At 44.4% G+C, this 16,302-nt stretch overlaps 1 protein-coding gene across 1 annotated transcript in view; it reads left to right on the top strand.

Moving 5' to 3' along the window:
- The window catches only part of CIAO3 (cytosolic iron-sulfur assembly component 3), a 46,573-nt gene extending 38,243 nt beyond the window's left edge, over positions 1-8,330 (top strand). The window contains exon 12 of the transcript XR_012226517.1: positions 7,690-8,330. The gene's annotated coding sequence lies outside the window, so the exon portion shown is untranslated. The remainder of the gene's footprint in view (positions 1-7,689) is intronic.
- The last annotated feature ends 7,972 nt before the right edge of the window (positions 8,331-16,302 follow it).

Below are 16,302 nucleotides of genomic sequence, written 5' to 3'. Positions count from 1 at the left end.
GTTATAGCAACATCAAAGTATATAATGCCACCTAGACTGATCTACAACCAGTTCTATATTTAAATCTTTATTTTTAAGCACAACACGAATGTACCCCAATTTACTTCTTAGTAAGAAAATATGCTTATAAGCAGCCATGTGTGCAATGAGTATACAAAATAATCCCTCCTCACAATGCTATGTATATACTGCTGTGGTATAAAGATCCATAGAGGCTCAGATACACTTCTACATATTATTCACTGACTTCTTTATTAACTTAATTCAAGGTGTTTGATGTAAAAGTTCTCATAGAAGCCATATAATATACTTAAAATGTGGCCATGATGATAAGGGGCCCTTGACTCACGAAGAGTCAACCTTCAGCACTCAGGAAAGGAAAAACCACCAATGGTGGAAACCTCTAGGGAACCATGGCTGAAGGACTGCCTTTCCCTTAGGCTTTGGTTGTTCATTGATGAGAACAGAGGCCGAGCCTGGAATCTGCCTTATTGTGCAGTAGGAAACTCACTGGTTTCATCTAGCTGCAGAAATGTCCAGTAATGTCGAATTTAGTGGTGGAGACCAGAAACCGAGCCCGGAATCTGCCTCGTTGTGCAGTAGGAAACTCACTCGTTCAGTGAGTGGGTCTAGCTGCAGCAGTGTCCTGTAATGCCATATTCAGTGGTGGAGAACAGAAACCGAACCCGGAATCTGCCTTGTTGTGCAGTAGGAAACTCACTGGTTGCGTCTATCTGCAGAAATGTCCAGTAATGTCGAACTTAGTGGTGGAGAACAGAAACCGAGCCCGGAATCTGCCTCTTTTGCAGTCGGAAACTCACTCATTCAGTGAGTGGGTCTAGCTGCAGAAATGTCCAGTAATGCCATATTCAGTGGTAGAGAGCAGAGACCGAGCCTGGAATCTGCCTCGTGCAGTAGGAAACTCACTCATTCAGTGAGTGGGTCTAGCTGCAGAAATGTCCAGTAATGCCATATTCAGTGGTGGAGAACAGAAACCGAACCCGGAATCTGCCTCGTTGTGCAGTAGGAAACTCACTGGTTGCGTCTATCTGCAGAATTGTCCAGTAATGTCAAATTCAGTGGTGGAGAACAGAAACCGAGCCTGGAATCTGCCTCGTTGTGCAGTAGGAAACTCACTCGTTCAGTGAGTGGGTCTAGCTGCAGAAATGTCCAGTAATGCCATATTCAGTGGTGGAGAACAGAAACCAAACCCGGAATCTGCCTCGTTGTGCAATAGGAAACTCACTGGTTGCATCTATCTGCAGAAATGTCCAGTAATGTCGAATTCAGTGGTGGAGAACAGAAACCGAGCCCGGAATCTGCCTCGTTGTGCAGTAGGAAACTCACTGGTTTTGTGAGTGGGTCTAGCTGCAGAATGTCCAGTAATGCCACATCCAGTGGGGGAGAACAGAAACCGAGCCCGGAATCTGCCTCTTTTTGCTGATGTAAAGTCGTCTCTAGCTGGATCCCATGTCAATTGTGGGTTCACAGCGAGACCCCGCTCTGCCTCACCTACAATAGAAATGTCACAACATTAAAGATGACTATACGGATATGGAGACAGATTATATTGAGCAAGGCAGCTGGAAAAGTTTATATGTCATTGATTATTTCCAGATAATATTGTTTGTGGAGAACAACAAGCATAGGGAGACTTAAAGGCCATGCAATGCGTCCCGTGGAATTTGAATAAGTAAATAGCCTATTCAGAGAGGAAAAGGACAAGAACTCTCTCAAATTTCTAGGGAAGATTTGTCCACAAGGAAAAACCTAAACCCTTAAACCCCATCTCAGAGGTCTCTCATTCAGGAAAATCAGATCTCCTGCTTTGCACAGAAGAGAAGCAAACACCCTGAAACACATCTGCAAAGGGAATTTCTGCTTTGGCTTCTTATCCTATGTTATGTGCCAAGGTTTTTTTAAAGAGTCGTCTTTGCCTTTTAAGATTGCTACTTTGAATAGGTGACACTAGTGTTCATGTCCACAGACTCTCTGAAGAGACTTCTTACATTATATTACAGCTCTAGTCTTTACACTCAGTGAAGTGATCCTAGCCTTACAGGCCATCCTCTGACAGATTGACTACTAGATTATTCATTAGTCTCTTATTAAAAGGAAATGGATTTTAGAAACTAACAGAACCAGTATGGAAACCATATATTTCTGGTACCAGCTAGACTCCTTACAAAGACCTGTTTTGGCTCCCAGTCTGAAGCTTTAGCTTGCACAAATAAAAATATTCTTATGAATATTTAGCTCTTCAGTGATAAATTTCTAATTAGTTATCCCACTGCCTGTTAATGCTAGAACATAACATACTGTATATCATTAAACATATATTTAAGTCTTAAGAACTTACTGTTGGATTTGGCTGAGACGGGCTTTAAGTTCCACCCAGATATCAGAAACTTGAGGTGTAATTCGTGAAACAGGCGGAGGAGGTGGAATATGTTCTTCGTCCTCTTCTTGTTCTGTAAAATACACTGTTAGTGAGACTAGTTGATCATGAAAAGGACATTGATTCTTCTCTACAGTCAGCCTGGGGTTGGAGACCCCTAGCATACTAGGAAATGACTTTAAAGGCATATTGTCACCATGAAAACACAGTCCAATCTCCAAACATCATATAATAGATCAGGGGATGAGTAGATTGATGTAGTTCTGTGATAAAACATTTAGTATTACCTGTGTTTTATTCATTGATTCCATTGCTTTTTCTTGGATTTTTGGGCCAATCGGCGGTACTATCAGTGACTGACATATGTCTTTGCACAAGTGTCTATACAAAGGTCTGTCAATCACGGATAGGACTGCCCACTGGACCGCAAATCCCAGAAAGAGCAGAAGTTTAAATATCATAGGTCATGTCCCTGCATTACATGCAGGCTACTATTCTGAGGCCTCATGTTTTCAGGCACATGAGCTGATCTGATCAGCCGACATGTGCCCCTAACAGCCGTGGGTGTAATCACAATCCACCCGTGGCTGTTAACCTGTTAAATGCTACTGTGAATCTCCAGCGGCGGCATTTATCATGGCCATGTCGGAAGCACGTCATTAATCTCGCCCATCGGCGCGCCCATCCCATGAATACAAGGTGCCAATGGGATAGCATGACAACCCGGGGTCTGCAAGAGACCCCTGTGGTTGTCATTGCTGATCTACTATGAACGCCGCCCTATGGCCAGCGCTTGTAGCAAATAATCAATTCTGCTACAGATAGTAAGGTTGAAGAGAACAGATGATTCCAGCTTCAAGTCTCCTAAACAGACTATTGAAGCAAATAAAAAATTTTAAAAAAGAAAGTTTGTAAAAATATTAAAAGTACTAAAAAAAAGTCTAAATCACCCCCTTTTGCCCCATTCAAAATTAAGCAATAACAGAAAAACAATATACACATATTTGGTATTGATGCGTTCATAAATGCCCGATCTATCAAAATATTAACATCTATAACCTTCTGCATGAGTCGGTGTGGAGGTAGAGGCAGCACAACTGAGGTTATCTGTGTCACATTACAAACCCTTCCATCAGCTATCATCCTTCTTTGATAGCACAGTCACCCCATCTCTGCCAACCTGCCTTTTCCCCACACTGTCTGTCCAGAGATGCATCAGTCATCATCACACTAATGTCTGATGCAAAAATAAAAAAAATAACAAAATAGTTTTATTTCACTCTGCAGTCACTATTACATCATGTGACCAGTTCAACCATAAAACTTTGGTGAAAAGTCCTCTTTAAACTGCAAATCGATATCATACTGCTATAAAGTGTTTATGCAAACAAAGAAAGTTAAAATAACAGCTGTTTTGTAGGTTTTTGAGCGGGTGAAGTCAGCAATCTTTTCTATCAGGGACAAGACAAAATTAACTTACTGTCAGAGGTGGTGACCACGTCCTCATCTGGGCCCATATTGATTACTTCATCATCGGCATCAGGCATAGGGATCATGGTGCTTTCGAGAATCTCTCTCTTTTCCAACATAGGTGCATGATTGGCGTCATCAGTCACAATTTTTGTTTTGTCCTCATGTTTTCCTTTAATGTACAATATTGAAATTAGTATTAAAACCTTCCCCAAACAAAAGCTTCCATATGTTTATTGAAAAAAAACATTGAAACATTGGCTCAGTGGTTAGCACTACAGCCTTGCAGCACTGAGGTCCTGGGTTAAAATCCCACGAAGGACAACATTTGCAAGGAGTTTGTGTGGGTTTCCTCCGGGTTCCTCACACATTCTAAAGATGTACTGATTCGGAATCTTGATTGTAAGCCCCAATGGGGACAGTGATAGCAATGTAAAAAAAAGCGTTAATACTGCTTTTATTAAGCTCTTTTGTAAATTAGAAATATGTCATAAAAGCCCTGAGAACTTACTGTCAGAGGAGATGGCCACATCCTTATCTGTTTCAATATTGATGACCACATGATCTGGATCGGGAGTAGAGATGTCGGTGTTCTCAAGGACTCCTCTCTTTTTGACCATTGGTGCTGTTAAAGAGATCAAAGAAATCATAATTTTTTAAATTAAAATATTCTCCATGTTTCTTATAGATTATTACATCTACTGCTCCTTTACTGACAAGATACTTTAACAGCTTCACGACCGTCCACTGTAGATAAACGTTGACTCTTGCCGGGCTCTGTGCAGCACCGATGTTCGTCATGACATGGTCGGTGGTCCCGCAGCGCTCATGACCCCCAGGGTACTGCAAGCACTGCTATTCCAGTGCAGAGTGATAGGTCTGACAGGTGTCATCATCGTGACCTGATTGGATCAGGTCCCCATGATGTTAACCCTTAGTTACCGTCTAGATGCCGCAATCAATGGCGATAGCGGCATTTAGGAGACTCAGAGGGAGAGCGTTCCTTCACTTATCTCTACGGCGCTCCCGCGATGTCATCATGGGGGAGCCGAGAATTGTCATAGCATCATGTGACCGCCGGGTCTGCCAGCTCCGGGGGCCTGCTGAATTCAGTCACCAGCTGAGTCTAATAGGCGATCTGCCAGTGTAAAGCTAGCAGGTCTTATGCTTTACAATACATGTATATTGCAATGCACAAGACAAATGATCAAAAAAATAACAATTTAAATCCCATTTATATTTTAGACTAAGTCAAAAGGTAAATTTAAAAAATTTTAAACCAATAAATACGTATATTTATGTAAAAATTTAAAAAGTACACATATTTGGCATCGCCATGTCCAAAACGACCTGACCTATAAAACAGTCACACTAGTTAACCCCTTCAGTGCACACCGTAAAAAAACCACACAGGGCCAAAAAACTGTTCTATTTCTTAATACCACCAAAGAAAAAGTGGAATAAAATAGCAGCCAAACATAAAAGCCGGCTATAAATCTGGTATCACCGTAATCACACCAAACTGCAGAATAAAGTCTTCTTGTGGTCACTTTTGTGGAATTCCCACCATTTAGGCACCTCAGGGGATCTCCAAACGCGACATGGAGTCCACTATCGATTCCAGACAACTTTGCATCCCAAAAGTCAAACGGTGCTCCTTCCCTTCTGATCTCTGACGTGAACCCAAACAGTAGTTCTCTACCACATATGGGTTGTCGGAGTACTAAGGAGAAAGGGCACAACCAATTTTACGGTGCATTTTCTCCTGTTCGCCTTTGAAATGAAAAAATTGGGGCTGAAGTAACATTTTTGTGGGGAAAAAAGTAAAGTTTTCTTTTTTTTTTTCTTCCTCATTGGTTTAGTTCTTGTGAAGCACCTGAAGGGTTGATAAACTTTTTAAATTTGGTTTTGAGCACTTTGAGGGGGGCAGTTTTTAGAATGGTGTCACTGTTGGGTATTTTCTGTATTAAATGCTCCTCAAAGTAACTTCAAATGTGATGTGGTTTCAAAGATTCTGCTGATCATAGACCATTTTTGAAGGATGTTCTTCTATTAATTACATATCAAATGTCCCCAGAGTAAGTCACTACGTCATAAAGCGGACTGTTGCCAAGTTATAAAAAAGCAAAAAAATAACTATGTGCATATAGATTTTATAGTCTTGTCCAGGGTTAGAAAAAAAATATAACTGGTTTGTTGAAAAACAAGACCACCCCTGTCTACAGGTTGTGCCTGGTATTGCAGCTCCGCTGCGGTGAAGGGAATGGTATAGAGCTGCAATACCATGAACAAGCTGCAGATTTTGAAAGCACAGTTGTTTTTCTTATCCTGGAGAACTGCTTTAGGCCGGGGTCACACTAACCAACGCAAAATAACCTGGACCCATAGAAGCGAGTAATCGCGAAACGGCCGTTGTCCGGCACCTCCCTCCCCTAGCATTCCTCTAACGTCCTGCATGTCCACACATTTGATGGAATTTATGCGAAATAAAGACGCACAGTTTTTCAGCTTTATCGGTGAGTGCTGCATATTTCTTCTTTTTTCGATTCTATGTGTATATATCTATTCTTTCGTTTCTTTATTAAACCTGTCAGTGTGAGTTTACTGTATCGCGCACTGAATTGCCGGCTTTGCTAAAAGACACCGGGTGCGTATTTCTCGCAAGTCACACGTGTGGTCCGTGTGTAATCCGTATTTTTTGCGCACCCATAGACTTGCATTGGCGTACTACGGGCGTAGAACGCTGACAATCGCAGCATGCTGCGAGTGGCACGGAGCGTAGGATACGGAGGAGAAATATACGGCTGGTGCGAGGGACCTCATAGAGAATCATTGGTCCGTGTCTAATGCGGGCTTTTAGCGCCTCTCACTCGGCCGTATTCCTCGCCAGTGTGACCCCGGCCTTAGTGTCAGACAGGTTAGGCTGTACTTACCATAATAGAAACTAGATATAAAGCTATCTTCATCAGTATAACATTGAGGTTCACCATTTCTTCTGGCTTTTTCCTCTTTCCAGAAGCTTTAAAATAGTAAAATATAAGGTGTATTGTGAATTACAAGGTAACATATCTTTATTCTGCAGAATGAAATATAGACTCATATGTTTCCTCATTCATTCTGTCTCTTACATTCTGTAGAAACATTGGCAATAAGTAAAATGTTGGTATTTATCAACAATTTTTCATGTACATGAAAGTTCAATATGTGTGGATCACAAGGTCATATAAAGATTAGACATGAGTGGATTTATTTGAGTGGAATTGAATTCTGCTCATATTTTAAAAACACAGAATTTTGGAGAACACAGATTTTTTTTTTAATTCACTCCACGCGAATAAAGTAAAGTAGAAGCTAGCTGCAGCCGCCAGCTTGCGAGAACAGTAGAGGGCTGGCAAAAAGTTGAGCTCGCCTCTCTGACCGACTTCCGCTGCTTTATGCCCGATGGCCAGTTTTCCACTCTATCATCGGGCCTCACCTCTGGCCAAGTGTTCCCTTTGGGCTGGAACTTTGGCTACAAGCGGACACCAAAAGGTTTCTACTCATGCAAGTCCCAACCAAGAGTCAACACTGGGCCGGAGTTGCGGCCAGAGAGCAGTGGGGACTTCCGGAGAGGGGCTAGGTAATGTATGAACTTTATTTTCTTCTTATATCCTACATTTATTATGATCTGGGACTGGGGAGACCCCAGACCATAATAGGGAACAATCAATTTGTGAAGAATAATTTTGCTGTGAATCGAATCTCTAAATAAAATCTGCATGATTTGGCAGAATTTTGTCGGAGCCTCTCGTCTTTAATAAAGATCTAATTTATTTTTACAGACTCCCATGTACAATATAAATAATCCTTTACAATACTTACCTATGTGCGCTGACACAGCAGACAGCAAAGAGTGCTCCAATGATTAATATGAAGAAGGCGTAAACTGTCAAATATAGGACGAAATCCCAAGAATACGTGCGAGGAACAGTACCGTCCACTGAAAAAAATGAAAAAGAAGAAAGAATATATATTATATATATCCAATATCTTGTCTGGAATTCACTATGCCATCATTATCGAGGCAGTCCTATAAAGGGAATCTGTCACCAGGCTTTTGCCATCTTATCGGAGAGAACCATAATGTAGAAGCACAGACCTTTATTATAGCGATGTGTCAATTACTGGACGGCTTCAATACAATCAGTATTTTACCAGCAAATGATTATCACTACAGGACAACTGGTCTTGTGCCTCCTAGTCCAACCCGGCCTCCCGCAATATACAATGTGAGCATAAAGCTGTGGCGGGGTTATACACAGCTCAAAAACTGAGCTCTGCTCAATCTGCAGCAAAGAAAACTGTGAATCTATTATATATTCTATTGGACTGTAGACGATTAATAATATGGGACTTTAGTTTTCGAAAATTATGTCTCAGGGATGATGTGATATGAATAAATCTATAATAATAGATGCCCTAAGCAGCTTCCGGTTGTAACAACTTCCGTCCAGTTGTAACTGGTGACGTCACCGCACACCTCTTTCCATGTTAACCCTCAACACACACACTCAACACACACACTCAACACACACTCCTCTCACCTTTCACCATCTCCACTCACTCTTTCACTCCACATACGACCCTTTCTCTCACTCCGTCTCTCATACTCACGCCGTCATCGCCGCTGATCCACGATCCCCGACATCTTCTTCCGCCGGCGCCATCCTGGATCCAGACGTCCTCCACACCGGCGACATGTTCTTGCGGCGACGCCATCTTGAGTATCGTGAAATCCCGGGATACTCAAGATGGCATCGCCGCAAGAGCATGTCGCCAGCGTGGATGCCGTCGGGATCCAAGATGGCGTCGGCGAAATCTCGCGAGATGACGGCGTGAGTATGAGAGACGGAGTGAGAGAAGGGGTCGTATGTGGAGTGAAAGGTGAGAGGAGTGTGTGTGTTGAGGGTTAACATGGCAAGAGGTGTGATGCTATTGCATCCTCCCGATGCGATAGCATTGGGCCATAATCTAGTCTATTATATAAAGCTCAAGTGTGTGTATGTATGTCCGGGATTGGCATCCGCACCGTCGCAGCTACAGCCACAAAATTTTGCACAGTCACACGTCTGGACCCCGAGAGCGTCCTAAGCTATGTTGTGAGGCGAAATTTTAACCCCGGGCGTTCCAATTCACCAAACAATTTTGCCCCTATCTACATAATGGGGAAAAAGTGTGTATCAAGCCCCGCCCCTCATTATGATGTCATAATGGTTGACTATGGGATGGAGGATGTGTGATGGGTATATGGGCACTGGACTATGGGATGGAAGATGTGTGATGGGTATATGGGCACTGGACTATGGGATGGAGGATATGTATGACGGGTATATGGGCACAGGACTATGGGATGGAGGATGTGTATGATGGGTATATGGGCATGGGACTATGGGATGGCGAATATGTATGATGGGTATATGGGCACGGGACTATGGGATGGAGGATGTATGATGGGTATATGGGCATGGGACTATGGGATGGCGAATATGTATGATGGGTATATGGGCACGGGACTATGGGATGGAGGATGTGTATGATGGGTATATGGGCATGGGACTATGGGATGGCGAATATGTATGATGGGTATATGGGCACGGGACTATGGGATGGAGGATGTATGATGGGTATATGTGCATGGGACTATGGGATGGAGGATGTATGATGGGTATATGGGCACAGGACAATGGGATGGAGGATGTGTATGATGGGTATATGGGCATGGGACTATGGGATGGCGAATATGTATGATGGGTATATGGGCACAGGACTATGGGATGGAGGATGTGTATGATGGGTATATGGGCATGGGACTATGGGATGGCGAATATGTATGATGGGTATATGGGCACGGGACTATGGGATGGAGGATGTATGATGGGTATATGTGCATGGGACTATGGGATGGAGGATGTATGATGGGTATATGGGCACAGGACAATGGGATGGAGGATGTGTATGATGGGTATATGGGCATGGGACTATGGGATGGCGAATATGTGTGATGGGTATATGGGCACTGGACTATGGGATGGAGGATGTGGGATGGGTATATGGGCACTGGACTATGGGATGGAGGATATGTATGACGGGTATATGGGTACAGGACTATGGGATGGAGGATGTGTATGATGGGTATATGGGCATGGGACTATGGGATGGCGAATATGTATGATGGGTATATGGGCACGGGACTATGGGATGGAGAATATGTATGATGGGTATATGGGCATGGGACTATGGGATGGAGGATATGTATGATGGGTATATGGGCATGGGGCTATGGGATGGAGGATGTATGATGGGTATATGGGCATGGGACTATGGGATTGTGGTTATGTATGATGGGTATATGGGTACGGGACTATGTAATGGAGGATAATTATAGTTTGCTATAACTAACCACAGTTAGTTTCTATGCCCGTGCAGCGCCAGGATCTTCAGCTAGTAATAGATATAATGGACAATATAGAGATCTACCCAGTGGCTTAAGTAGAGGCCGATGTGTCCCAGTGAGAAAAAGTTAACCTGGGCCCCCACCTGCATATTTGTCAGATGTATGGTCCCTTACAGCATTCTAGATCCTGTGAAGACCTCATATGTGTTTCCCCTCTCATGTAAAATGTCCCCATCCTGTAATAAAGTCCCCGATTGTGGCCCTTAATGCAATAATATCACCCATCCTGGCCCCTTCCTGTAATAATGTCCCCCATCCTGGACCTCATTCAGTAATAATATCCACCATCGTGATATAAAGTCTTCATCCTTGGCCCCTTCCTGGTATAATTTTTCCCTTTCCTGGTATAATGATCTCAATCCCGGGCGTCTCCCTGGTGTAATGTCTCCCATCCTGGTCCACTTGCAGTAATATATGTCCCCCATCCTGGTACATTTTTCCAGTAATAATGTCCCTGATCTGCAGCATGACGTCACTACCATGCGCCGCTCGGCTGATATTTGTGCCGCAGTGCATTTCCGCTCAGTGTGTGTCTGCAGGCCCACTCGGGCGCTGCTGCATTCACTGTGACCTTGATCTGTAATGCCCCTGGATCTATCTTTTTATATCCAGGCATGGAAGGATCTCAAAAGGGCCTGTGTGTCCAGAGGAGAAAAAGTTTAAAGGCATCTGGAGGCTTTTCCATGAATAGATAATATGACTAGATATCTGCACTAGATTACTGGAGAAGAGGGAGTGATCCAGGAGTGTACTCTAACTGCAGGATTTATTAGGAAGGAACATTGGCTGCAGAATATAGGGCTTACTTCAGATTAATACTAGCAGATAATAGATAGCCTATCCACATAACTCTGTGACTTACAGTTACAATCACGTATTTTGCACTGTTCCGTGCGGAGGACACACTTGTCCTGTCCCTGTTTGCAGCCTCTGGTGACATAGATCTCCCTGGTACCAATGCCTGACAAAAAGAGACATCAATTAGTTGGAGGAAGACGCTGTAGAAACTTTTCTCAAGGTATCAGGGCAATTCTCGGTAGTCTTCTAGTGGAGGAGAACATCATATATTTACAGCTACTAATATATACATTATTCATTGCACAGGGGGTGTTTGGTGTTCCGGCGAGGATATGTCCCAGACTGGTGCGCAGGTTTGGCGGTGCTCAGCAGTGCCAGGGGCTACGGCAAAATTTTGTGAAAGCCCCGGAGCTCCCCCACATCCATTGCTCCGAAGTGCTTATCTCCGAGAAATTCCATCGCAGTCTGGCGTTGCAATTTGGGCAGGGGGCTACATTTTGTGAGCGCCCCAAGCCCCCCGCACTTTTATTGCCTCGATACTGTGGCCTCCAGGATAACGGCCGCTTGAGGTGGCGCATGCGCAGATTGAGATCTCAGCATCTCGGAGCAGAGATCTCAATCTGTGCATGCGCCGCCTCCGGCGGTCATTTTCCCAGAGACCAGATTGATTACCCAGGCGCACATTGAGATCCTGGCAACAATATCTCGTCCCGAGATCTCAGAGCCAAGATCTCAACCTGTGTATGCGCTGCCTCTGGCGGCCATTTTCCCAGAGGCCACAGCATCGAGGCAATAGAAGTGCGGGGGGCTCCGGGCTTCCACAAAATGTTGCCGGAGCCCCCTACACCACCAAGCACCGCCGCACCAGGCTGGGATGGGAGCGAGATCATCGCCCTGCAGCGTTGGACCACCGGAAGAATCGGCCGACTCCTGCTGCCACCACGCTAACTATAAGTTTATTCTGACTATAAGACGCACCCCCATTTTCCCAAAAAACATTTTGGGAAAAAGTGCGTCTTATAGTCCGAAAAATACGGTATCATGTGACTTATTAATAATCTTAGCCACTCAATAACAGTTACATAAGAGCGAATATTCGATATCTCTAATGAAGCAGAGTCTGACACCAATCATATTAGGCTGGGTCCTATTAGTGATTTTCAGTAGGTTCTGGTGCCAGATGTGAAATGTTGTATGTGAAGGTTATATCTTAATTGTGAGTTACTTACCGCAAGTTTTTGAGCATGGACCATAGATTGGGTGATTAATGTTGCCTAGAAAATAAAAGTAGACATTAGAGAAGATCTCTGCTGACAAAACGAGAAGCGACATGTATTTCCTATACCTCCGTTCTGTTATATATAGGAGTTATTGTGTCCAGCCCAAGGTATTACATCTCTATGTCTTATCTATATATTATTTGACTAAATGCTTGTATCAGTCCTCGCCATGTATTTAACATTCGATCCTTCATGACCTATACCGTACATGTACGTCAGAGGTCGTGTCCTTGTCTTTAACGCCGTTCACACGCCGAGCCTGCATGTTTCCCGGCAGTTAAAGGCTGATTCATGTGATTTTAACAGTCGTGGATGGAGCTCCACCCGTGGGTGTTAACCTGTTTAATGCCCCTATGATTCTCTGACAGCGGCATTTAACACTTGTCGGTAGGGGGGTGTCATATCACAAAGCTGATCGGCGTGCCCGTGACATGTGGGGTGATGATGTGTTGCCGTGACAGCTGAGGGTCTGCTGAAGACTCAGTGTTTGTTGTGAGGATCCTCCTGTGAAAGTCAGCCTGTAGCTGGCGTTCATAGGAGAACGTGGTTTTAGCTATACAGAGCAGTGTTTATCCACAGCTATGTACAGAGCACAATCAACCAGACAGTCGCAGCTTCAAGTCCCTAAAGAGGACTATTGAGTGCAGTAAAAATACAGTAAAAAATGAAAAAAGGTCATTAAAAATTAAACACTTAACAAATGTGTATTTAGAATTATTTTTTTTATTGCTTCATTTGTAAAAGATCGATCTATCAAAATCTAGAATAAATTTATCTGATCAGTAAACGGCATAATGTGAAAAAAAGATAAAAATCACCAGAATAAAAAATTTTGGCAGCCGCTACATTGCAATAAAAGGAGATCAAAACATTGAATCTACTCCAAAATGGTGTTAGTAAAAATGTCATCTCAGGGCGCAAAAAATAAGCTAAGCCTTCACCCAGCCTCATGGGGTTAACCCCATATTGGGTGAATATTTGGAAAAGTTCTTACCTGCTGGGATTCTAAGCTTGGGCCCGGAATCATGGCGGCCGGTGCTGATAGGCGCGCCTTCCACAGCTGTTAATAGCAAAATCACGATTAAAAGAAATCGAAAAAGCATTTCAGCCTGGAGAAATATCGCTAATGTGTAACACACAGTGAGTCTCTTCAGACAAAGCCTCTTCCTGCAGTGTCACTCCCTATAACCACACATTCCGTGATGTCACAATGGAGATCTCAGTGTGACATCACGGAACACGAGTGATGTCACAATGGGTCAGATAACTGCAACTACTAAACATGGAGCAGCGTCATCAATCTGAATATGATTAATATAATATTAATGTATAAGGGCCAAGCCACATTAGAGGATATTATGAATGTATAGGGGCCTTATAAAGAGACATTATTCATGTGTTGGGCCACAAGGAGACATCACTACTACTGGGCCACATAGGGTGGCAATATTAACTCATGGTGAACACATACGGCAGGGGTGGGGAACCTTTTTTCTGCCGAGGGCCATTTGGAATTTTATAATAGCGTTCGGGGGCTGCATAAAATTATTAATAATGATGAGCGAGTATACTTGTTGCTCGGGCTTTTCCAAGCATGCTCTGGTGTCCTCTGAGTATTTTTGCCTGCTTGGAGATTTAGTTTCTGTCGACGCATTTGCATGCTTTGCAGCTGCTGGACAGCCTGAAAACGTGGGGATTCCTTAACAAACAGGCATTCCTCACATGTATTCAGGCTGTCCAGCAGCCACAAATCATGCAGCTGAGGCGACGAAAACTAAATCTCTGAGGTCCCAAATAGGCAGGCAAATGTCACTATTAGGCAGCACAGGTCCCCAATAGGCAGCACAGGTCCCCCAATAGGCAGGTAACTGGCCCCAATAGGCAGGTAAATGTCACTATTAGGCAGTATAGGTCCCCAATAGGCAGCACAGGTCCCCAATAGGCAGGAAAATGTCCCCAATAGGAAGCACAGGTCCCCATTAGGCAGCATAGGTCCCCAATAGGCAGGCAAATGTCACCATTAGGCAGCACATGTTCCCATTAGGCAGGCAAATGTCCCCATTAGGCAGCATAGGTCCCCATTAGGCAGCACAGATCCCCATTAGGCAGCATAGGTCCCCAATAGGCAGGCAAATGTCCCCATTAGGCAGCATAGGTCCCCAATAGGCAGGCAAATGTCCCCATTAGGCAGCACATGTCCCCATTAAGCAGCACATGTCCCCATTAGGCAGCACAGAATGACCTGGTGTTGAACACAGTGACTCCTGGATGGCCCCCAGGCCCCGCACACACAGCAGCACACGGTCACCACCACACCGGTGATCGGGGTGATGAAGATGGCAGGGCGCAGACCAGTCCAGCGCAGCTCACACTCTGGCGCGCAGTTACTCGTCCTCTTCATTAGTATCAGTGCACGGGGGCCGCTGGGGTCCAGCGGGGTGTGCTCAGTCCCCGTCAGTGCGTGCACGTATCAGTGCGTGGTATCCAGCGGGCGGGGCTAGGAAGCAGAGCAAGAGTCCTCTGCTCTCTGACTCCTGCAACAAGGTACCCGATCGCGGCTCTGGAGCGGCTGCGGGCCTGATCAAATGATATGGCGGGCCGTATACGACCCGCGGGCCGGGCGTTCCCCACCCCTGACATAGGGGGACAGTTTTACCAGAGGAGTGCCACATAGGGGCCAATATTAATGTATGGGGGCAGCATATGGGGACATTATTCCATATAAGTATGGAATGGATAAGGCAACTGTTAGGTGGATTCAGAATAGCGACCAGAATGGTGACCGGTCTGCAAACCCTGTCTTATGAGGAAAGGTTGCAGGATTTGGGAATGTTTAGCTTACAGAAGAGAAGACTGAGAGGAGACTTAATAGCTGTCTACAAATATCTAAAGGGCTGTCACATTGTAGAAGGATCAACTTTATTCTCATTTGCACAAGGAAAGACTAGAAGCAATGGGATGAAACTGAATGGGAGGAGACACAGATTAGATATTAGAAAAACTTTTTGACAGTTAGAGTGATCAATGAGTGGAACAGGCTGCCATGAGAAGTGAGTTCTCCTTCAATGGAAGTCTTCAAGCAGAGGCTGGACAGACATCTGACTGGGATGATTTAGCGAATCCTGCTTTGAGCAGGGGGTTGGACCAGATGGCCCAGGAGGTCCCTTCCAACTCTACCATTCTAGGATGCTATTACTATATGGGGTCCAGGTAAGGGGACAATATTACTGTATATGGGACACATAGGAGGAAATGATTAATATATTAGGAGCACATAGGGGGACTTAATTAATTTTTTAATTAATTTGTTTCTTGTATGTGGTAGTATTGGTACACTGTGTGCAACACTATTGAAGGGCTGATCCGGGACTTTAACGCTGATGGGATGTCCTTAGGCTGAGTCAATAAATGTCTGATCATTGGGGTGCTTCACCTGGTACCCCCACCAATCAGCTGTTCCTCGTGTCAGATAAGGAGCCAAGGGGTAACATTTCTCCTTGTGGAGAGTGACATAATCAGCATGCTGAGATGAGGAGACTTTTAAGCCTCAATACTCCTCTGGGAAATATGCAAATGGTCTGTTCAGAGAGGAAGAGAACTAGAACTCTCGTGCCATTTATAGAAAGCAGCAATCCTAAAAGTCAATGTCAACCCTTTGGGAGCTGCACATCTCCATCAACTGTACAGTGGCTGCGGCAGAGTCCTGCACATCCACCAGCAATTGAAGGACAGATGTGCAGTATCCGAGGCTGTGACCACTTTTCCCATCAACAGAGCTGTGCAACTCTGAAATGAGTGCCGTAGTTCCAGTCACCGAGCTGTAATGTGACTAAAATTAGGCGACATGCATACATCCGGCCACA

This window comes from Dendrobates tinctorius, unplaced genomic scaffold, assembly GCF_039654945.1.
Source record: "Dendrobates tinctorius isolate UK_male_01 unplaced genomic scaffold, ASM3965494v1 ptg000257l, whole genome shotgun sequence".
NCBI classification, from domain to species: Eukaryota; Metazoa; Chordata; class Amphibia; order Anura; family Dendrobatidae; genus Dendrobates; species Dendrobates tinctorius.
The sequence above is the reverse complement of the archived record's forward strand: the minus strand, read 5'-3'. Positions and strand labels throughout refer to the sequence as shown.